Source organism: Oncorhynchus keta, chromosome 11 (assembly GCF_023373465.1).
Source record: "Oncorhynchus keta strain PuntledgeMale-10-30-2019 chromosome 11, Oket_V2, whole genome shotgun sequence".
NCBI classification, from domain to species: domain Eukaryota; kingdom Metazoa; phylum Chordata; class Actinopteri; order Salmoniformes; family Salmonidae; genus Oncorhynchus; species Oncorhynchus keta.
In genome coordinates, this window is record NC_068431.1 from 47,451,351 (window position 1) to 47,467,556 (window position 16,206).

Here is a 16,206-nt window from a genome sequence, read left to right on the forward strand (position 1 = left end):
TCCAGCAGGTATATTTCACTGGTCATCCCCAAAGCCAACACTTACTTTGGCCGCCTTTCCTTCCAGTTCTCCGGTGCCAATTGACTGGAACAAATTGCCAAAATCACTGAAGCTTGAGTCTTATATCTCCCTCTCTAACTTTAAGCACCAGCTGTCAGAGCAGCTTACTGATCACTGTGCCTGTACATAGCCAATCTGTAAATAGCACACCCGACTACGTCGTAACCATATCGTTATTTATCTTTTTGCACTTTTGCACCCCAGTATCTCTACTTGCACATCATCATCTGCACATCTATCACTCCAGTGTTAATGCTACATTGTTATTATTTCGCCACTATTTATTGCCTTACCTCCCTACTCTTCTACATTTGCACTGTACACTGTACACATATTTTTCTATTGTGTTATTGACTGTACGTTTGTTTATCCCATGTGTAACTCTGTGTTGTTGTTTATTGTCGCACTGCTTTGCTTTATCTTGGCCAGTGAGTGAGCGGGCGTGCAGGCACGCGTGCGAGCGATTACAGTCCTACGGTACCTCTTGGAGGAGTGGGTTATTCTATGGTTTTCTAAGACCCTACACATTATTCAGTGTTCTTAGCACACTGTGAACCTACTTTGTAGAGTGCCTATACAATTGGCTATGGTGTTGAAAGAATACAGCTTTCAAGGGGTCTCATTTCAATATAGCGACACCAACTTTCATAGTGTGTGTTGATTGATAGAACAGACCTAGCTATATGGGATTTGTATCCAACCCTTGTCTGCTCACAGACCATGAACCGAGAGCTGTGGGGCTACTAAATCAATCAAATCAAATTAAAATGTATTGGTCGCATACACATATTTTGCAGATGTTATCACAGGTGCAGCAAAATGCTTATGTTCCAAGCTCGAACAGTGCAGTAATACCTAACAATACAAAATAAAAGTCTGGAATATAGATAAACAATATATATATATATATATATATATATATATATATATATATATATATATATATATATATATATATATGTATATATATATATATATATACACACACACTACCAACAAATAACTTTCTTCTGAAACTCGCAGTCTATTTTTGTTCTGAGAAATGAAGGCTATTCCATGTGAGAAATTGGCGAGAAATCTGCCGTTTCCAGCTACAATAATCATTTACAACATTAACAATGTATATAAATAGAAAAGGTGTGTACAGCAGTAGTTATATAGGATGATCCTTGACTAGAATACAGGATATATACTAGAATACATATGAAGTGGGTAAAACAGTATATAAACATTATTAAAAGTGATCAGTGTCAATGACTATGTTACGCCTTCTTCATCACATGGTCTGTGTGGATGGACCATTTCAGGTTGTCAGGGATGTGCACACCAAGGAACTTGAAGCTTTTCACCCTCTCCACTGTGGCCCCATCGATATGGGTGGGGGCATGCTCTATCTTCTGTCTCCTGTAGTCCACGATCAGCTCCTTCCCTTTGTTGATGTTGAGGGACAGGTTATTTTCCTGGCACCACTCCGACAGGGCTCTCACCTCCTCCCTGTAGGCTGTCTCTTCGTTGTTGGTAATTAAGCCTAACACTGTTGTGTCGTCAGCAAACTTGATTGAGTTGGAGACGTGCGTGGCCACGCAGTCATGTGTGAACAGGAAGTATAGGAGGGGGCTAAGGAAGCAACCTTGTGGGGCCCCCATGTTGAGGATCAACGTGGCAGATATGTTGTTACCTACCGTCAGGAAGTCCAGGACCCAGTTGTACAGGGTGGGGTTCAGACCCAGGGCCCTGAGCTTAGTGATGAGCTTGGAGGGTACTATGGTGTTGAAGGCTGAGTTGAAGTCGTTAAACAGCATTCTCACATAGGTATTCCTCTTGTCCAGATGGAATAGGGCAGTGTGCAGTGCATTGGCAATTGTGTCATCCATAGATCTGTTGGGGTGGTATGCAAATTGTAGTGGGTCTAGGGTGTCGGGTAAGGTGGAGGTGATATCATCCTTAACTAGCCTCTCAAAGCATTTTATGATGACAGAAGTGAGTGCTACAGGGCAATAGTAATTTAGTTCAGTTACCTAGGGAGGACTGGTGGCAGTCCTCCCCAGGTATCTTTCTTGGGTACAGGAACAATGGTGGACATTTTTAAGCAAGTGGTGACAACAGACTGGGATAAGGAGAGATTGAATATGTCCGTAAACACTCCAGCCAGTCGGTCTGCACATGCTCTGAGGACGCAGCTTGGAAGGCCGGCAGCCTTGCAAGGGTTAACCTCTCTGGGGTAGGGGGCAGTATTTTGACATCCGGATGAAGAGCGTGCCCAAAATAAACTGCCTGTTACTCAGGCCCAGAAGCAAGGTTATGCATATAATTGGTAGATTTAGATAGAAAACACTCTAAAATCTCTAAAACTTAAAAAAATATGTCTGTGAGTAAAACAGAACTGATATGGCAGGCGAAACCCAGAGGACAACCCCCCCCCCCCTCCCCCCCAAAAGAAATTCAGTTTACCACTATTTTCAATGGCTAGTACTATAATTATAAGCCCAAGTCCTCCCAAATTGCAGATTCTAGGGCTTCCACTAGATGTCAACAGTCTTTAGAAAGAGTTTCAAGCTGGTTTTTGGAAAAATGACCCAGATATTGTAGTTTTTCTAGGTGGCTCCCATTTTGGCTGTAGTGTTTCCAAGCGCAAGGAGGAAAGCGCATTCTTTCTTATTTATCTCCGGTAATGAACATACTATTCTCCGTCTTAAATTGTATAGTTTATTTGTGTATTAGGATACCTAAGGTTATAAACATTGTTTGACTTGTTTGGAAAAATGTATTTGTAACGTTTGGGATTCATTTGCCTTTTTGAAATCTGACACGGTGGCTGGATTAACAAGAAGTTGAGCTTTATTTTGATGTATAACACATATTTTCAAAAATGTTAAATATTTGAATTGAGTATTTTTGAATTTCGAGCTCTGCAATTTCACCGGATGTTCGCAAGGTGGGACGCTACCGTCCCACGTACCCTAGAGAGCTCAGAGTCCTTGTTAGCGTCAGTGGTCTGTGTTGGTAGCTCTGTGTTTTCCTAAAAAAGGGGACGAATAAGGTGTTTAACTTGTCCAGGAGAGAGGCGTCAGTGTCCGCGATGTGGCTGGATTTCCCTTTATAATCTGTGATGGTCTGAAGTCCCTGCCAAATACATCTCATGCCTGAGCTGTTAAATTGTGATTTCACTTTGACCCTGTACTGTCGCTTTGCCTCATTGATTGCCTTACGGAGGGCATAGCTGATCTGTTTGTACAAGTCCATGTTCCCAGTCACCTTGCCATGGTAGTTCGCACTTTCAGTTTTGTGCGAATGTGGCCATCTATTTACGGTCTTTGGTTTGGATAAATTCTAATCGTCACAGTGGGAATAAATCCTCTATGCGCTTCCTGATGAACTCTATCCCTTAGTCAGTGTATTTGTCAATACTATTCTCAGAGGCAACCCTGAACATTTCCCAGTTCATGTGATCAAAACAATCTTGAAGCATAGATTCCGATTGGTCAGATCAGTGTTGAGCATTCCTTACCACGGGTACATCCTGTTTAAGTTTCTGCCAATAGGAGGGGAGGAGCAAAATGGAGGCATGATCTGATTTGCCAAAGGGAGGGTGGGGAGGTCCTTTTAGCTGTCCTGGAAGAGGGAGTAGCAATGGTCCAAAGTTCTCGATGAGCGAGAAGCACAGGAGATGTGATAGAACTTCGGTAGCGTTATATCCTTAGATTTCCCTTATTAAGGCTACAATAAATGCAGCCTCAGGATATGCGGTTTCCAGTTTGTGTAAGGTTCTGCTTTTCTTTTCTTAGTCTACCTTTTGTTCTTTTTCTTTGTGTTCTTGAACGTAGCCCTGTTTTTTTGTGTTCTGGAACGTAGCCCTGTCTTTCATTTCTGTTCATTTATTTCACCTGTGTTCATTTCTCACCTGCTCCCTACTTAGTTCAGTTCTTTCTGTTTGTATGGTTGTGAGGTACTGTATTGTTTGCTTTTGACTGCCTACCTGTGGTTGACCATTGCCTGCCTGTGACCCCGATTCCTGCCTTCTGCGAAGGCTTAATAAACATCTGCCTCGCTCTGCATGTGAATCTACACCTTTTTCTCCCTGAGTGTTCAGTGCAGAATACCTCACCCAATAATGGAATGGAATCAGCGACGCTACAGTGGCGCCTAACCCAGCAAAAGGAGCTTTGACATCTCTACTCCTCCGATGCCAGGTATCGTAACTCATAGCCCTCCTTCGTTCATACCTATGCCTGGACAATATGACGGTTCACCTGGGAAATGTCAGGGATTTCTGATGCAATGCAGCAAATACATTGAGCACAACCCACTAACTTCGCCACCGACAAGAGCAGGGTGGATTTTGTTGTGTCTATACTCACAGGCAAAGCCCTCAATTGGGTCAACGCCATATAGATTGCCAACAGCACAGAACTCGGATCCGAGACCCATTTCCACACTCTCTTCAAAGAGGTATTCGATCACTCTCCCTCTGGTCGTCCTATAGGAGACCTCCTCGTAGAACTTCAACAAGAACGTAATTCAGCTGCCGAGTCTGTCCTCGAGTTCCTCAACATGGCTGCAAGGAGTGGATGGAATGAGGCTGCTTTACTTACTGTCTACTGAAGAGGGCTCAACAGGGAACTTCAGGTGGAGCTGGCCTGTAGAGGTGACCTTCAGGATTTAAATCAATACATTCGTATGTCCATCTCCATCGACCACCTCATTGCCAAAGAACTCTGCCACCCAGGAACCTGAAACCTTCTCTTTCCATGACTCTGTCCGAGTCTTCCAGAGCCTATGCAGTTGGGCCCTGCTCTTCTCCCGTGTATCGAACGTCAAAAGCAGATCCAAAGAGGGCTCTGCCTATATTGTGGAGGGAAAGATCATCTACTCAGCCATTGCCATGTTCGTCCCCCACAGAGAGATGATAAAGGTCCCCCTGGTGCCATGCAGGTGCATGTCCTTATTTCTAAATATCTCCCAGAAGCAATTCTCCGTCACAGTATTGATAACCGTGAAGGGGTTTACCAAGTACATAGAAGGCTTGATAGATTCGGGAGCAGCAGGTCATTTTATCGATCACCAGCTAGTACAAGAGCCTGACAATGATCTAATACCTGTCACTCCTCCCTTAAGGGTTAACACCCTGGACTTGCAGCCATTGGGCACGGGCTTTATCACGCACCTGACACAGAGAGTCACCCTCCAGATTGGAGTCTTCCACACCGAAACCATTCAACTCGTGGAACTCTCATCCCCCAAACAGCCACTCATCCTCGGACACCCCTGGCTTTGTCGTCACAACCCTGCCATCTCGTGGCAACAAGGTAAACTACTGTCCTGGTCTTCTACCTGCTTCTCCAGTTGTCTCAGCCTACCCTGCAGAGCCACCACCATTGAGGACTCTACCTCGGCAGTACCGCCCACCATACCGTCTGAATACGCCCAGTACAGCAATGTCTTCAGCAAAATCAAGGCCTCTACTCTGCCACCACATCGCCCAGGAGACTGTGCTATTGACTTACTCCCTGGAGTGTCCCCACCGAAGGGCTGTGTTTACCCCTTATCTATCATGGAAAATGAGGCAATGGAGAACTACATTGATGAATCATCCAAACGGTTTCATTTGTCCTTCTTCTTCCCCGGCTGCATCCAACTTCTTCTTCGTTGGGAAAAAGGATGGTGGTCTTCGTCCATGTATTGATTATCGTTCCTCGAATGACATCACGGTCAAGAACCGTTTCCCTCTTCCTCTGATTCCAGCGACCCTTGAACAAATGGGTCGCACCAACATCTATACTAAACTCAACCTGCGAAGTGCATATAACCTTGTCCGTATACTTGAAGGCGACGAATGGAAGACGGCCTGTATCACCACTTGAGGGCACTACGAATACCTGGTCATGCCATCTTCCAATCCTTTATGAATGAGGTTTTCCAGGATATGTTCAACTGCTTTCTCATTGTCTACATTGATGACATCCTGATTTACTTCAACTCCCTGAAGGAAGACATACAGCACGTGCAAAAGGTTCTTCAACAGCTCCTTGATCATAACCTTTATGTGAAGACTGAAAAGAGCACCTTCCATGTAACCTCAGTAAACTTCCTCGGCTTCGTACTGACACCTGGAGGGTGCATTTGATGGTGAGGTATTCCAGATTGGTAGAACAAAATAACTAGAATGTCTATACGTTATCACTATCACACCATGAGTAGTTAATCATGCAACATACACCTCCACCTTTCCTTTCCCCTGTAGAGTTCTTTCATCCTGTCCGCGCGATGGACGGTGAACCCCACTGGCTAAATGGACGGGGACAGTATATCTGGAGAGAGCCATGATTCCGTGAAAAAAAGAGTATGTTACAGTCCCTGGTGTCTCTCTGGAAGGAGATCCTCGACCTGAGCTCGTCTACTTTATTTTCCAGGGACTGAACTTTAGCGAGTGATATATTCGGAAGTGGTAGATGGTATTCATGCCTCCCGAGTCTGACTAGGAGCCCAGCCAATTAAGTTAAGTTGAATTACTAATCGAAATGTTGGTAAATGACCACCAATCTAATATGTGACTCACCACCTGGATTTGGTCCTATGTAGCAAAATTTAAAATTGTGTTTTTTACATTGGATAAAATTAGAGACTCTAAGCTACAAAATTGTATTTCAAACACTGTAGTTGGGGAACAATGAGAAAATAATTATGCTTTGAAAGTTAATCAACTTTGAAAAAAATGGCCTGTGAATGTTTGGTACACCTACTGGAGAGCTCTTCTTTGTTTACACACATTCAGCATCATTCACACCCTCTTAAGCCTTAGCCCCACCCATCTCTTTAAGGATTCACAGTGTAGTAAACAACCAAAGATTTCAAGACAACCATTATTGAAAGTACTAGCAAAAAGTAGTAGTAAAAATAAACTTGATCTCGTCCTTGGCCTATATCCTAATCTGCCTTTGGTGCAGGTCATGTTGTTCTTCACATTACCGTCTCTGGTAAACACACATAAAATCTAAAGTGTATTTGTCACATGCACAGGATACAGTTACATTAGCTAAAGAGCCACAAGCTGACGCAAGCTAGCGAGCAAGCTAACAGTACGCTTTAACTTGCAATGGAGATGACTTTCTGACAAAATTAGAAACTATAATATCTGAAAATGTAGCTAGACTCTTACCCATATATATGGATGAACGCTTCTCCCTCTGCCATGGTTGCCCTTAGTTTGAAGATGTTATCCAGAAAAAGTTGTTTTATATAGTAGTCTTCTTTCTGTGTCCTCTTAGAACTCTATCTGCATTTGGCATTCATCTCTCTGCTTCCACTGGGCATTCCACTGATTTCAAAACGTGGTCAACTTCTTTCATGACAACGACACCGTTTTTTCACTTACAACGTCTGGTTCAATGAAAATGTTTTGACCTAAATCAGGGATTTCCTCTTTGATTCATTTTCATAGTCACAAGTAGTCCATCACAGCGTTTTCCCACTGAGCTCTGTCGATAGCGTTATTAACTTCAGGGCAGCAAAAAGGAGAGAGCAGTAGCCAAATCTTTTTCAAGTCTTTATGATATCTTTCAAAAAAAGGCGCGGTAGACAGGATTATCCACACATACAGCTTATGTTATAGACAGAAGCATGCTACATGGCATGTAAAGCTAATCCATTATCTCAGCCAATCATGGCTAGCGGGAAGGTTCCTGTATTTTTTTTTACCTACTATCCTGGCGTTCCAAACACCATGCTTTATGTAATATTCTCACTTTATGCTCAGTTGAGCTACAGAGGACCATGAAGTGAGAATATGACATTTTTGAATATGAATACATACAAGTATGTCCCAGATACACGGTTCACATTTGCATGCACTATCTTACTGGATTTTCATGAGTGATCATGCTGTTGTATTCGCCTCATGTTGGGATTACAAAGAGATAATCATATGCCAAATGGATTAAATATGGACCTGGTGTAACTTGTATGTGAGTAAACGGTCATGACATTTGCCAGTGCCATGGCTTGATTTTCTATCCACTGCTAAATAATGCTTTGTGATTGGTTTGAAGGGCATTCTAGAGTGTGCATTATTTTGCTATAATGCACGGTATATTGGCACGGTAGAATTCAATGGCTATAGTTCATTCTTACACATTTTCTTTGGGCTGCTTTTGAAAGCAAAAATAGAATTGAAAACATTATTGGTATTGTTGAATTAGATTCTCATAATAGCAAGCTAGGATTGATGGTATGGTTAGCTAGCTAAACTAACAAGTCTGTTTGTTTGGTTACCAAGGCAACTACTGTAGCTATATAAAAATTGCTTGCTACTTCAGTGGATGTTGAACATTTCTACTGGCAAATGAACACATTCCTAGTGGCAAATGTGTTAAATTATAACCATGGTATAAAAGGGATAATCAACTTGGGGCTCTATGCGTTCTCTGGAAAATAATGCAACTCAGCGTAATGTCAGTTCCACTCTGCTAGCGCTTTGTGGTCCACGCCGTTCATTGTTTTCCATAGCACGCATAGCCCCTCGTTGATTATCGCTTACTTAACCAACGAGCTAGCTACGGTTTAGAAACGTCACATTTTAATTGAACGAGGTGTTAATATGTCTTATGTCAGTATTAGTAACAGAAGTTACCCTAAAAGTAGTACCGTTGTGGTATTTTGAGTGCTATGTGTTTTTATTTTTATTTTTTTAATTTCACCTTTATTTAACCAGGTAGGCTAGTTGAGAACAAGTTCTCATTTGCAACTGCGACCTGGCCAAGATAAAGCATATCAGTGTGAACAGACAACACTGAGTTACACATGGAGTAAACAATTAACAAGTCAATAACACAGTAGAAAAAAAGGGGAGTCTATATACAATGTGTGCAAAAGGCATGAGGAGGTAGGCGAATAATTACAATATTGCAGATTAACACTGGAGTGATAAATGATCAGATGATCATGTACAGGTAGAGATATTGGTGTGCAAAAGAGCAGAAAAGTAAATAAATAAAAACTGTGGGGATGAGGTAGGTGAAAATGGGTGGGCTATTTACCAATAGACTATGTACAGCTGCAGCGATCGGTTAGCTGCTCAGATAGCTGATGTTTGAAGTTGGTGAGGGAGATAAAAGTCTCCAACTTCAGTGATTTTTGCAATTCGTTCCAGTCACAGGCAGCAGAGTACTGGAACGAAAGGTGGCCGAATGAGGTGTTGGCTTTAGGGATGATCAGTGAGATACACCTGCTGGAGCGCGTGCTACGGATGGGTGTTGCCATCGTGACCAGTGAACTGCGATAAGGCGGAGCTTTACCTAGCATGGCCTTGTAGATGACCTGGAGCCAGTGGGTCTGGCGACGAATATGTAGCCAGGGCCAGCCGACTAGAGCATACAAGTCGCAGTGGTGGGTAGTATAAGGTGCTTTAGTGACAAAACGGATGGCACTGTGATAAACTGCATCCAGTTTGCTGAGTAGAGTGTTGTGTTGCTGTGTCTATTATTAGTGGTAGTAGTCTATATAATCACATGGCACGGCAGTCGGTGGATGAAAGTAGGTCTTGTGGAGTGGACCTAAAGCTAATGGGAGTCTTTCCCTCTCTCGCCATATAAGCCATCATAGTCAGTCAGTCAGTCAGTCAGTCAGTCAGTCAGTGAGTCAGTGAGTCAGTCATCGGGCCTGCTGTAGTACAGGAACAGATTGGGGCCGATACTTCATTAACCCCATACTGTCATTGGCCAGCACCACTTTTCTCTGCCACCAGTCCTTCCCGTGATACCACGATGAGAGGAAACAATCATTGTAGATTTTGAAAGGAAAGGGGAGCTTTCGGAATAGCATGGTTCGCTAGTAGTCTGATGGTGGCATGGTTACATCTGTGAGTTGCTGTGAAAACTGTCCTCTCCTTACAGGCTGTGAGTCTGACCACAGTGTAGCCGATGTGGTCTAGTAAAATGTGATATTGGTTATAGTTAAAACGGGTTCCCATGGCGGCCGATGACTGATCTTTACTGAACTGTCCCTGTCCTCAAAGACACCATAGTGCCTACAGTCCATGTTTGCATGACACAATGAGGGGTGGGAGGTAGGTACTGTAGATGAATGTACAACAAACCATAAACACACCCAGACATGCACGTGAACACACACCAACAACCAGCAACAGACAGAGAGCATGAAGATGGGGGGTCAATGTGTCAGTGTGTGAGTGTGCTTCCTACACCCTCCCTCCACCCCCACCTCTCTCAGGCAAAATGGCCAGATGGCTCTCAATCCTCCATGCTAATCCAGTACACAGACCATGGCCCTGATATCACCTAGCACCACAACACTACAGCTCCACACACTACAACACTGGAGCACAGCACACTATACTACAACACTGGGGGCACAGCACACTTCTTAAGACTAGGCCATTTCACTATTACACTCTGCTCAAAGCATTACTAACCTACTCCACTCTGGCAGAGCACATTGCCCACTGCCCAACAGTCGTCAGCACCAGAGTGTTATAAGGCTTTTACCTTACTATCCTAAGCAGACGGTTGTAGGCCTATTTGTATGTAATATCACATTTCAGATGGCCAGCTGACAGGCAGCAGGCAGACACAAGGCGCTGGGTCTTCTGGAGCTTTTGTAAGCAGTTGGCTGAGGTGATGTAAGAGAAGCCCCATGTGTTGGGTTACATTCACCGACCAACCGCCATGCTGTCCTGTCCTGAGGTAGCACAGCGAACTGAACACAGCGCTATACAGCACACACACACATCACAACCCTGATTGGACAAACAGCCAGGCGACAGCCAACCAGTAGGCTAGGTCGGACAAACCTGTTGTTTGTTTATGAATAGACTAGTTCAGACTAATATACACACAGCTCCTATTCTGATCTCATCTCTTATTTCACTCGTATAACTGACCTAAAAAAATGTGATATGTTCTGATCTAAATCTGGTTGCCTCTGTTGGTCCGAGAGACTACTGAATTAATTGTGTCTTAAGTCACGAGGAGCATACAGTATGTGGTTAATGTGTTCAGTCAGGCCTGGAGGTGTGAGGAGTCAATGAGGGTGAGACACATTGAGCTGCACGGGGGAAGTGAAGTGAACTGCCAGTGTCCTCTCTTCTGCCTCCTTAACCACGACCATTCTTGTGCTGCAACCTCCTCATCCAATCACAGGTATCCTGCAACCTCCTTATCCAATCATAGGTGTTGCATCCTGAGCCAGAGAGTGGACCTTTTTGTATAGCTGCAACACTGGGCCTTGTTATTCTGGTGTCAGGAGAAGTTGTGTTTATTTGGATGGAGATAGACACTGCCGCTCAGTGATCACTAGCCTGGGCTTGAGCACAAAGCAGAAACTGTCAGTGGACTCCTACATCCAGCTCCTCATCAAGCCCCCGTTTACACAGCCTCCCTCCTGTGGGGATAAGCCTCAGCAGCACCATGCACAGTCCTACTCTTCAATAATGACAGCCCTCACTGTCACACACGTGCACACATGTGCACACACACACAACATCTCCCCTCATCACTGTTTATCCTTCTACTCTGCAAAGGAAAGCCATGCTCTTGCATGATTATTCAGATCTACACCAGTCAAACTAATTATTATTAGCCATGGCTTTTGGATTTATTCACACTAGGGTAAAATGTAAAGCATTGACATACTAGAGCTTGTGAAAAGTTCCATGTCATTTCATGGAGGAATGGCTTGAATTGTGAGGAGGACCATACCATTTATTTTCATAATGAGACAAATCTATTGTTTTTCTACCCAAGGTTGCAAATGGAATGTTGTGATCTATTTAATAAAGACAAGAGACCAGCACAATGGATCAAATATTGTGGCGGTATAACAGAAACAGCTGCATTTAGTGGTCAATACCTGGTACGTTCACTCTATATGGCAAATAATGCAAGCGAAAAAACTTCACCAGATTCACAAGGAATACATGACATAGTATGGAGAAGCAATTCTCCAAGCCACAGCTTCATACTGCTTGTCAAATATACTGATACGGTATATTGGTTGTTGTGGTGGGATCGGCATGGGGTGTTAGGTGCAAGTGGGTGGCTTTTGACATTTTTTTGGGGGGGGATTCCTAATGTCTTACTCATTGGTAGGAAGAAGTGTAGTCAAAATAGGATGTTGGGTACTAGATTTATTGAATATTATCTGAATCCTATAAATCAAAACGGACATTTTGGGTGTAATCAATAAGCTTAATTTGTCAGAGATCCAATTATATTTCAACAAAATAAGGTTTCAGGAATCCTAATTGTATCTGTTACTAACTACAGACATGATTTCAGAACAATTTGTGATGGTGTGCACAGTTCTTAAGTAATTCCAATTCACTTTTATAAATCAAAGAAGAGTCAGCAACCATAAGGTGCTTTTATGAGCTCTCCTAGCGGTGCCGTTGAGGAAATACAGCAAGCACACTTGCAGTTGTTTTGTTTGGAACACAGCACTACATCACTGCCTTTACACAATTACACCCTCCTTTTGGAAAAGCTGACCACGACTCCATTTTATTGCTCCCTGCCTGTAGACAAAGACTAAAATAGGAAGCTCCCGCGCTCAGGTCTGTTCAACGCTGGTCCAACCAATCTGATTCCACGCTTCAAGATTGCTTCGATCACGTGGATTGGGATATGTTCCGCATTGTGTCAAACAACAACATTGATGAATATGCTGATTCGGTGAGCGAGTTTATTAGCAAGTGCATCGGCGATGTCGTACCCACAGCAACTATTAAAACATTCCCAAACCAGAAACCGTGGATTAATGGCAGCATTCGCGGGAAACTGAAAGTGCGGACCACTGCTTTTAACCAGGGCAAGGTGACCGGAAACATGACCGAATACAAACAGTGTACCTATTCTCTCCGCAAGGCAATCAAACAAGCTAAGTGTCAGTGTAGAGACAAAGTAGAGTTGCAATTCAACGGCTCAGACACAAGAGGTATGTGGCAGAGTCTACAGTCAATCACGGATTACAAAAAGAAAACCAGCCCCGTCGCGGACCAGGATGACTTGCTCCCAGACAGACTAAACAACTTCTTTGCTCGCTTTGAGGACAATACGGTGCCACTGACACGGCCTGCTACCAAAACCTGCGGACTCTCCTTCACTGCAGCCGACGTGAGTAAAACATTTAAACGTGTTAACCCTCGCAAGGCTGCAGGCCCAGACGGCATCCCCAGCCATATTCTCAGAGCATGCGCAGACCAGCTGGCTGGTGTGTTTACGGACATATTCAATCAAGCCTTATCCCAGTCTGCTGTTCCCACATTCTTCAAGAGGGTCACCATTGTTCCTGTTCCCAAGAAAGCTAAAGGTAACTGAGCAAAACGCACTCACTTCCGACATCATGAAGTGCTTTGAGAGACGAGTCAAGGACCATATCACCTCCACCCTACCTGATACCCTAGATCCACTCTAATTTGTTTACCGCCCCAATAGGTCCACAGACGACTCAATCGCAACCACACTGCACACTGCCCTAACCCATCTAGACAAGAGGAATACCTATGTGAGAATGCTGTTCATCGACTACAGCTCAGCATTTAACACCATAGTACCTGTCTGTCTGTCTGTCTGTCTGTCTGTCTGTCTGTCTGTCTGTCTGTCTGTCTGTCTGTCTGTCTGTCTGTCTGTCTGTCACTCTGTCTGTCTGTCTGTCACTCTGTCACTCTCTGTCACCCAGCAACCACCTAAGGACAACTGTGACAAGAGGTCTTCAGTTTCACTAGATGATACTGTAGATAAACAGCTAGTATAATCATAGTGTTTATATGGCTCTACATGAATAGGTTAAAGAAAACAGAGGGAATTAGAATGGCCCGCTGGATCTATGTTTACTTGTGATGAGAGAACTTTCACACACACAAAAAAATAAGAGCTCCTCTTAAAAGCTGAAGTGGTTCCTAATTTTATGGGCCATGCTGATAGCAACAAAGAGGGTATGTGAGGGTTAGAGGTCGTTCTAATTCTGTGTAATTGTTGTCAGTGAGGAGCAGAGAGAGATGGAGCAGGTGTTCGGGTGGATATTGAATAGATGTAACACTGATGTAACACTGATGTCTGCATCAACACTACAGCCCAACACACATACACATACACATACACATACACATACACATACACATACACACACATGGATTAGCACCCATTCCCACATCCTCCTCTTCCTTACTCCACTGTCACCCAGATGCCTTCCCAGCATCCTTTTTTAAAGAGAACAGCTTTCCCAGAAGGTTGTGCTTCACACAAACATGGGGATGACTGTGCGTCCAGGAAGAGGTGGAATCTCTCACCCGTCCTCTCAGCCCTACTCTATCTTGCCCTGACACCAGCGTGTAAATGAACAGCAGCCGATTGTGATGGATAGAATGGATAGATGACTGACTGACCCAATCCCACTCCCTCCCTCACTGAGGCAGGATCGCTCAGCTCCCACAGGAGCAGCCCCCCGCCCCCATCCCCATCGCTGTCAGGTGACCAGACGCTGTATATCTCCCTGTGTCACCACAGCCGGCAGGGCCGCCATGAAAGAACTCCACACATACATGTATAAAGCAGGAGACAGACAGAGCCTCATCACACACAGCTCTCTGTGTCTACGTGTGGAAAGAGGGAAAAAAATCAATAATCTAAAAAAACAACCTCTCTAAAACAGTGGGGCGAGAGGCAATAGCCCAGAGATAACAAAGGGCCATCCCTTTGCACATAATAACCATCCATCACTCCCCATCCCCGTCCACAGCTTCTACGGCTCAGATCCATCCGCCAGCTTCGCACAGCTTCGCACAGCCTCGCAAAGCCTCTAACAGCCTCGCACGTTAAGCACCCAAAATAGCATTTCCTCTTTTTGTTACCGTGTTGCCACTGCAGCTGCTGCTTTGCTACAGGGCTGGCACACACACACACACACACACACACACACACACACACACACACACACACACACACACACACACACACTCACGGCTCTAACAGACGCCACCGATTCAGGCTCTCACATCAACAAAGATGCTTTTTTGGAAACACAAGGGTGGTGGGGTCCATAAAATCCAGGAAAGGAGGGAGGGGATGGCAGGTTGATAACATTGAGCTGGCCAGTAATGGCATTGAAAGCCAATCCACACAGATGCAGGCATCCATTTCCTCTCTCTCTGTGATAAGACACAACGTAGATAAACACAGCTGCCTTCTCCTCCTCCTCCTTTCTAGCAAGGCAGAATGCAGGGAAGAAGGAAATTAGGCTACAAAGCACCCCTTACATGCACAGCCCACCTCCTTCTCATATCCACATATCCTATCGCATACACAGACAAGGGATTACCTGAAATATGTCTTGACATTCTCTTGTTCGGTGTGTCGCCTTTGGATCCAGTGTTCTGGTAGGTTCATCCTTAACTGTTAAGTCCTATTGACAGTTTACAGGCAGGATTGCCATTCTCTTGTCAGACCGGTTCCTGACCCTAAACTCAGCCTTGTTCGGCAGGCTGGACGCTTCTCTGGCTGCTCACTGTTCCCTAGCTCATGATGTCATCCGCCTTGCTCAGTCCATTGGCTGGGAGGTGGCATATTAATGAAGGCTGCAGCTCTAGGGGGAGGAGGCAGAGCGAGAGAGGCAGACACAGTTGGTATTTTGTTTCACAGACTAAACTAGCTCAGCGAGAGACAGGAGGAAGGGTGGATTATATTTCAATATCTATCTCTTTTTATCTACCACTCTCAAGTCTGAATGGCTAAAACATTTTCCTCCTTGTTTTGCTAGCTCTAACTTTACTTACATGTGCTACTTCCCAGAAGTGTGCACATTACATATAGACATACAGTAACGATACCAATTATTTCTGTGTTATTTCTTACAGCAAGAATTAGACCTGTATTGATTAACACTCAGTTGGAAATAGTTTCACAATATCAGGTTTCATTAAATGCTATCAATATCATGCTGCATAAATGTGTTGACTATTTTATTTACAGTTCCCTTACAGTTCCTGGACCCTGCCAGTCGTATGGTCTATAACCATAGTGGACTGTAGTTGTCCCCCAGACAGAGGAAGGCAGCTAATGTAGACTGTGCTTTCTCTCTTTGCAGCCTCACCAGTCTCTTTATCAATTCAAATCAATTCAAGGTGCTTTATTGGCATGG

The 16,206-nt window shown here is 44.1% G+C and overlaps 1 protein-coding gene across 1 annotated transcript in view; it reads right to left on the minus strand.

Moving 5' to 3' along the window:
- Positions 1-15,590, minus strand: part of LOC118390408 (serine/threonine-protein kinase PAK 3) — a 64,848-nt gene extending 49,258 nt beyond the window's left edge. Inside the window, exon 1 of the mRNA XM_052457340.1 lies at positions 15,388-15,590. The gene's annotated coding sequence lies outside the window, so the exon portion shown is untranslated. The remainder of the gene's footprint in view (positions 1-15,387) is intronic.
- Positions 15,591-16,206: the final 616 nt, after the last annotated feature.